The sequence below is a fragment of the Apis cerana genome, linkage group LG6, assembly GCF_029169275.1.
Source record: "Apis cerana isolate GH-2021 linkage group LG6, AcerK_1.0, whole genome shotgun sequence".
NCBI classification, from domain to species: domain Eukaryota; kingdom Metazoa; phylum Arthropoda; class Insecta; order Hymenoptera; family Apidae; genus Apis; species Apis cerana.
In genome coordinates this window covers 153,294-162,633 of record NC_083857.1, presented here as the reverse complement: position 1 = coordinate 162,633, position 9,340 = coordinate 153,294, and the positions used below count along the sequence as shown (strand labels likewise).

Genomic DNA, 9,340 nt, shown 5'->3' with positions numbered 1-9,340 from the left:
TTCATCATCCATAACCTATTTTATTTTCCATCAAGTTGATATATTTTAAGAAAATGTTATTAGATTTAAATTTTTTTAGATTATTTTTATCTGATCATGTTCCGATTGATATTAAATTAGAATAAAAGCATTGTTAAATTTATTGGCATAATTAGTCATCCATTTTATAAATTACAAGTATTGTTAATAATAACAAAAAAGAATTTTGATGATTTGTTATCTTATAATTTTCAATAATATAACAAAAATCATATATCGATAATTAATATCAATATATCTTATTTTATCATATAATTATAATTTTGATATGCCAAAATAGAAATTATTATTTCTTTTGATACGATTAAAAAAAGAGAAAAAAATAATTTAATGAATAAAATTTCTTTGCTGAAAAAAAGCTGAAAAAATTAAAAGTAAAAAACTTCTCTTAATAATTTGTTATATTATTAATAAATAAATTTAAATTAAAAAAGAAAATAAGTAATCGAAGTAATAAAATTTATATTAATATTCATATTATTATGAAAATTTAAAAAAAAATTTAAAAAAAAAATATTGTATAATATTAGAAAAATAAGAAACAAAATTAATTTAAAAAACGATCATTTAAGTTGATGATCTATAATATATGATCTATAATATAAAATATTAAAATATATTGCTATTTAAATAGAATTAAATTATTTCTAAATCATGATCTATTATATGTAAAATATAAAATAATCAATAAACTTATTGGTATTTTATTTATTTTATGAATTAGATTTATTTTATTGATTTTTTATTTTATTGCCAAATGACGATGATTAAGAAAATCCTTAATTATCAAATTTAATTAATATTTTATACAATAATTTTTTCATTAATTATATTATATATTATTTATTATATTTATTGAATTGTAGATTAAATTAATTGTAGATTAAATTTAATATTAATTGAAAAATTAAATTTAAATTTAAATTTAATATTATTTATGTATTTATTAATATCATTTTCAGTTAAAATTCCAATTTATTTACTTCATGGTTGATTATTAAAGACTCATGTTGAAGCATGATGGTTATTATGAATCAATAATTTTAGCTTCAATTATATTGAAATTAGGAGGATATGGAATATTATGATTAATAAAAATTTTTAAGAATCAATTTATTTTTATACAAAAAATTTTAATTGTAATTAATTCATTTGGAATTTTAATTTTAAGATTAATATGTTTATCTCAGTATGATATAAAATCTATTATTGCAATTTCATCAATTGTATATATAGGATTAATAATTATAAGAATATTAACTTTTTTTAAAATAAGAATAAATGGTGGTTATTTAATAATAATTTCTCGTGGTCTTAAATTTTCAGGATTATTTTTTCTTAGTAAATATAATTTATAAACAAACTAGACGTTTAATATTTGTTAATAAAGATATAATTAACTTTATATCTACAATATTTTTATTTTGATTTGTAATATGTTCATCTATATTTATCTATATAATCTATATAATATAGGATCACCTGTTTCATTAAATTTAGTAAGTGAAATTATATTAATACTTATGGTTTAGTATCATGATTAAAATTTATAATTATTATTTTAAAAATATATCGTTTATTTAGATTTATTTATTTATATTAACTAATCATGGAAAAACTTATATAAGATTTAAAATTAATAATTTTATTTATTGGTTGAATATTTTATTTTAATAATACACTATTTTAATAATTGAATTCCATTAAATTTAATGTTTTCAAAATTATATTTTATTTAATATTTATTTAAATAGTTTAATAAAAATATTGATTTGTGAAATTATATAAATATAAATTTATTTTAAATTATCATAAAAATATAATTAATTGGAATTTTGTTATTTAAATTTAGATTATTTATTATATTATTAAGATTTTTATATTTAAGTAAAATTGTTATTTTAAATAAAATATTTATACATTTAATTCTATAAAATTTAATTTTTTAATAATAATTGATTATAAATCATTAATACTCATTTTAGTAAGGATTTTTCTATAATTATTTATTTATTGAATTAGATATATAAATTTAAGAGAATTAAAAATAAATCGGTTTTTATATTTAATAATTTTATTTTTAATTTCTATATATATATTAATTTCAAGACCAAATATATTATCAATTATTTTAGGTTGAGATAAGTTAGAATTAATTTTTTATTTTTTAGTAATTTATCACATAAAAATAAAATCATTTACTTCAGGTAACTTTAACTATTACATATAGTTTATTTTAAAACGTGATATTGGATTATTATTAATTATTAATTATATGTTTAATAATTTAATTATGGAAGATGAAATTTATCTTTTTATAAAATAAATAAATTTATAATGATTTTTTTATTGTTAATAGCTTTCACTAAAAGAGCTCAAATTCCTTTTTCAATTTGATTATCAATGGCAATGAAAGATCCAACATCTATTTCATTTTTAATTCATTCTTCAATATTGATAACAGCTGGAATTTATTTATCAATTCGTTATGTAGATTTATTAGAGCGTAAATATAAAAATATTATTTTATTAATTTCAAAATTAACAATATTATTTGCTGAATTTCAGCAAATTTTGAATTAGATTTAAAAAAAAATTGTTGCTTATTCAACATTAAGACAATTAGGTTTTATAATAAGAATATTATCTAGGATTTACTGAATTAGTATTTTTATTTATTTTATTTATTTATTCATGCAAAATTTAAGTCATTAATATTTATTTATTAATGTGTTGGAAGATATATACATTTTATAAATTGAAATCAAGATATTCAATTATATTATGCTTCAAATATATTATGCTTATCCATTAAAAAGGATAATTATTATTTGTTCAATTTTAACATTATATTTTTAGTTGGTTATTATTCTAAAGATTTAATTATTGAATGTTTTTCTCTAGAAAAATATATTATTTTTCAACAGTAAATTTAATTATTGGAACAATTTTAACCGTTTCGTGTTCTTTTTGAATAATTTTAGTAATAACAAATAAATATTTAATAATTAATGTTGTATTTAAAAAAGAAGATGAAATTATGGAAATTTCTATAATAATAATAATTTTAATATTAATTTATTATGAATTTATGAATTAATAATATTTAAAATAATAATTATAAGAATAACTATAGGACATAATTTTTATAAATTTGTTTTATTAAGTAATAATTGGTTTATTGCAAATATTATTTATATTTATAAATATAATTTATAAAAGAATTTATAAAAAAAATTAATTTTATCAATATTTAATTATAAAGTATTCATTGAAAAATCAATTATTAAAATATTATCAAGTAAATTTTTATTTTTAACATTAAATTTACATAGTTTTAAAATTACTAATATTATATTAAAATTAATGTATTTTTAACTAGTATAATTTATGTAATTTATTTTTAATTAACATAATTAATTTTATTAATTAATTAATTAAATTATTTATTTAAATAGCTTATATATAGAGTGTAATATTAATGAAAATATTAATGAAAATTTTTAAATTTTTTAAATAGATAATAATATATAATTTAGTTAGAATAATATAATATCTAAATAATTTATTAACAATAAATTGCTAAATAATTAGCTTTAATTAATTTAAAATTTATTAAAATTTATTTATTATAACAATATATAAGAAGTAATAATTTACATTTAATTTCGACTTAAAGATTGATTCAATTAATTAAATCCTTATATTATTTTAGTTATTGTAATTATTATAATCTAATTAAAATATTCAATTTAAATAATTGTTTATTCCCTCAAATGATAAAATTAATAAAATTAAAAATTATGAAATTAATGTTCTATAAGATTTTAAAGAATAAATAACAGGTAAAAATAAAATAATTTCAACATCAAAAATTAAGAATATTATTGTTATTAAAAAAAAAAAAAAGGAAGTGAAAAGGATAAATTAGATTTTGTAATAGGGCTAAATCCACATTCAAAAGGAGATCTTTTTCAAAATCTTTTTTTTTTTATTGAAATAAATTTATTAAAAGGATTAATGAAATTAAAGTGATTAATAAAAACATAAAAAGATATATATATATAATTATATTAAATTTAATTAATTTTCTTAATTGAAAATTAAACGTATTTATTTATACAATATATATATATATATATAAATAATTGAAATTTAATTTTTAAATTTAAATCAATAAATAAACAAAATATAAATAAATAAAAATAATCAAATTACATCAATAAAATGTCAATATCAAATGGCTAATTCAAAATTTATATTATGTTTATTTCAAAAATGAATTTTTAACAGTCGATATGGAGATACTAAAGAAAAATGATTCAATTAGTACATGTAAACCATGAAATCTAATAGCTATAAAAAAAATTGAATAAAAAAAAGAAATAGAATCATAAATTTTATCATTAAAGCAAAAAAAAAAAAAAAAAAAGAATTTAAATATTCAATTGTTTATAAAATAGTAAAATAAATCCCTAATAAAATTGTTTGTGTTAAATAAAATTTTCTATATTTTAATTTATTAATAATTAAATAATAATGACTTAATGTTACTGTAAATCTTACCTGGAGAAATTAAAGTAAATGAATTTAATAATGGAATTTCTATTGAATTAAAAAATTTAATATTTTTTGGTGGTCATAATATATCAATTCCAATTTCATATTTGGGAAGATTGATGTATGAAAAAAAGTCAAAAAAAAAAAAAAAAGAAAAAAAATACAAAATATATTAATTCTAAAATAAGTAAAATTATTCTAAATTTTTAAAAATTAATAATAAAAAATGTATGTAATCCTTTATAATAAAATATTCTATCTCGAATAATATCACAAAATCAAAATATTATAATTAAAGTGGTATTAATTATATTTAAAATTATAAGTAAAAAAATTGTTCTTGTTAATTCAAATAATCTAAAAGATAAAATAATTGGTCATGGGCAATTTATGATTACATTAAATGAAAAGTTTTTCTTCATTATTTATTAATTAAAATTCATTTGATTCTGAAAAATATAAAATTAAGAAAATTGAAAATACATATCATTGAATAATTGATATAAAAATTTCTAAAGTTAATAATGTATTTTGAATTAATAAATTAATTGGAATTATTGCAATAAAATTTCTAATAAAAATACCTAATAATGTTAAAATTAAATGTCCTGAAATTAAATTTGCTGATAATCAAATTGATAAAGTTCATTGATAAAGTCAAATAATTAATTTAACTAATTCAATAATAACTATAAAATTAATTAAAAATATTGGAGAGTCTTTATTGGAAAGCATTTTTTTTATCATATATTTCATATCAATCTTCTTACCAATACTTACTATTTTATCTCGTTCATCTTGTTACATGATACATTGATATTAATGTTCTTTTGATATACTTAAATCATTTTCATCTAAATTAATATTCACAACTAAATTCTTCTTCTTGTATCTTATTTGGAAAATGCACAAATGAAACATAAAAAGCATAAAAATGTACATAAATATAAATTCACAGAATATCTATTGGAAATAATTAATATGTTTGTAATTAAATATTAAATTATAAAGATTATAATCATAGAAGAATAACAAAAATAACAATGTTTGATTCTGTTTGTTTTAATTTTCTAATGAAAAAAGAAAAATGAATATTTTAACCTGATGGACATTTAATCCAAGCTTAGTATTTTATTGCCATTATATTTTCAGATATATGTTTTACCGAAGGACCAAAAATATTCCTATATCTAATCCAATCAAATTTCTTGTTCCGTTTCATTACTTACATTTAAAAATGATAGAATAGAATAGCTGTAAAGTCATGCTTCTGCATAACATTTTAAGGCTGCCTGTGTATTCTGACAGTGTGCAGTGTCAGACAGGCATATTGGATGAATTTTTTCCTTATAAAAAAAAACAAAAAAATATTTATATATTTATTACATAAAAGTCAGATGTTAACATTTGACTTATTCCAATAATATATATAGAGGTTAATTTTTAATTTTATGATTTTATGAAAACTTACACGACATTTAAGAACACCAGAGTCAAAACTTTCTTCACCACTTTTACAAGAAAATACAATGCATTCTATGGATTCTATGCATGCAATGGATTCTAATGAAACACGAGATGACATTACATTACAAATTTTTGCATTTATTAATGACAATTGAACAAATCCACGGATCTTTCGACCTTTATCTCGATTTTATCTTCTACAGAAAAAAATTAAGGCAATCGTGTCCGTAATAAGGTTACGTGTGCTTCGGAATTGATGAATTTTCTTTATCCACATGATTCTTTAAACACTGCGTCATAGAATTTGTTTTTACAAGACAAATCACGAGATTAGACCATTATAAATTCCACATTGTCGATTTCCACATAATATAGTTAAATAACATTAATATAGACAATTAAATCTTATTTTAGAACAAGATATATTTAAAATGGATTATTATTATTATTATTATTACGAATGTTTATCAATATATTTAAACACCAAAATTATTATGAATTTAAATATTTCTGCATTATTATAATTCTTCGTATTCTAATTATATCGTATAATTTTAAAAGTATAATCTTCAAAATAACAAAACTATGAAAATTAATATGGAAAAACTATATGTGAGATTTATATTTACGTATGTTCTAAAATTCTACTATATAAACAATTGTTAATTTTATAATACAAATTGGTAAAAATATTCCAGAATTGATAAAAATTTCCAGAAAAATAGTTGAATTATTTACATTTCCACACTTTCAATTAAATAAATAAAGAAAACTAAAGAAAACTAAAACACTTCACTAAGCACTTATTTAATATTTATGTATTAAGCATTTATTAAAATATTATTATTTCATACCATTGATTTTCTTTTTTTATTTCTTTTTACTGTCAAATTTTCAACTTTCATAACTTTCATTTTATAATCGTTAAGGTTACGTGTTATTTCGCATTATTCGTAGCAATCTTTTAAAATTATGCATTAAATTTGTTTATATATTTATAATTTACATTTTACATCGTATTTTTAAATATATTATTAATATATGTTTATGTATATGTATATGATTTACAAAATATAAATTCACAGAATATCTATTGGAAAATAATTAAACGTGACGACAAAAAACGATATTTAAATATCCTAAACGTATCTTAGCTCTTTTATAGCAGCATTCGATTTAAATTGTTATATATAAATATATATATATATATATTTACAATATAACAATTACATTGTTATAAATTAATAATGTACCACACCTGTTCACAATATTATTTTAATTATTTTAATTATCATAATTTTGATATATATTTAGTTATGAAAGTTAATTAACAAATATATGATATCACAAATTTATTTATCGAATAAATAACACTAATATTATCAGACGATATATATGACGTTTTTCATAAAAATATAAACTATTTATATTATCAAAAATCTTTATCTTTCTTTAATTTTCACCTTTATAAAAGGATACAATATATGCGTATATATATGTACATTTGTATTGTATACATACACACACATTTATACATATATAAACACATAAAATACGATCAATCTTTAATTTTTTTTAAATTAATTTAGATAATATGTTTGAACGAAGTACTTTTTTTAATGTAAATATGTAAATCCACTTTGCGTAAAATTTATTTATTTTTAATTATTAACTTGTTAATAAGAATTTTATATGTACAGTTAGTCGCAGAAGTTTTCATACACTTTACACATATTCAATTAAATTCGTGTTATCGAAATCAACGATAATTTTGTTTTATATGAAATATTGCGAGTATAATAATATGAAACCATTTTTTTATTATGGAACATCATTTCAAAGCAGTGAAATTAATTTTTCAAATTTCAACATTATTTTTCTTTATATATAATTTCATTACGTAATGTTTCAAGATAAAATAAAATTTTAAATTACAAGATATTTAATTCTAAATCTATCATCGGAGATAAAAGAAGTATATTTTCAGCAAAAATTGTATCCAAAATATGAAAAAATGAAAGTTGATTTCACATACTCAAAAAAATTTTTGTCAAAAATAAATTATTCTATACATAACACTTTAATATATTGCTATATATAAGTTTTCATCGAAATCAAATCTTTCATAATAATTCAATTTCTTTACAAGATACTATAAAAAAATTTGCATGCCTATATATTAAATTACAAATAAAACCTCGAATAATCAAACTAACGGTAGTAATATCAGTAGTCTAAGAGCGTAATATAATTTTTTAGATAATTCAATAATTTATATTATTCATGAAATATGATAGTTTTACTGTATATTACCTGTTTATATATATACGTATACATATATATATGCATGCTTGTATATATATATATATATATCAGTTTTCCAGCTTTTTCATCTTTTTCCTTCTTATCTATCAAATTATTTTCCAAATTACTATTATCGCATTTCCTTCTTTTTCTTTCTTTTTCAATGCTTCTGAATACGTAAGAATACCGTTAACGAAGATATTAAATTTATACTTATTTTTACTCATAAATTTATCTTCAATTTTTTTATGACTCATTCGTTCAATTACGTATCGCTTATTATATCATTTTCAAACTTCTAATTTCATCATGCCAATCATTATCATTGCCTACCATAGAATATATGTTAAATATATAAAAATATATTAGATAGATATCATATTATCCTCTAATAAGAAACGATAACATCTAACTTCAAAATTTTCATTTTACTGTGTAGTAAAATTGTAGATTCCAAATTGTGTTGAGTCGTTGAATCCAAATATAATCTATTTCTATCTAAACTTGCAACTGTTAAAGTATCATTTCGAAAACTTGTGTATCTGCATCATCCGTAGTTAGATTATCGAAATCTAAAATTTTATTTAAGTAAAATGAATATTTCATAAAAATATTTCATCTTCTCCAATCTTCTTATTCCAATGCTTATACTATTTTATCTTGTTCATCTTGTTACGTGATACATTAATGTTCTTTTGATACGTTTAAATAATTTTCATCTAAATTAATATTCACAACTAAATTCTTCTGACAATCTTGTATCTTATTTTGAAAATGCACAAATGAAATGTTAAAAGCATGATAATGTACCATAGCGTACGAATCGCTTGTTGTAGAGTAACCAGCTAAAATTGAGCATAAAGATCAACGTTTCCCGCTTGTAAAGAACGAAGAGAACTATATTTGTCTCCTTTATCTTCAGAGATATAATCGTTTTAATAATACACTATTCATAAAATTTTAAAATTTT

The 9,340-nt window shown here is 17.4% G+C and overlaps 1 long non-coding RNA gene across 2 annotated transcripts; it reads right to left on the bottom strand.

The window, feature by feature from the left end:
• Positions 1–4,483: 4,483 nt before the first annotated feature.
• LOC133666364 (uncharacterized) lies at positions 4,484–6,543 on the bottom strand. 2 transcript variants are annotated; one of them, XR_009830455.1, is made up of 3 exons: positions 5,829–6,064; positions 5,380–5,491; positions 4,484–5,048 (listed from the first exon to the last, which is right to left on the bottom strand). It is a non-coding gene; the product is annotated as an uncharacterized LOC133666364 (long non-coding RNA). The 2 variants fall into 2 exon arrangements; XR_009830454.1 differs by lacking the exon at positions 4,484–5,048 and adding an exon at positions 6,071–6,543 and having other exon boundaries at positions 5,056–5,491; positions 5,829–5,945.
• Positions 6,544–9,340: the final 2,797 nt, after the last annotated feature.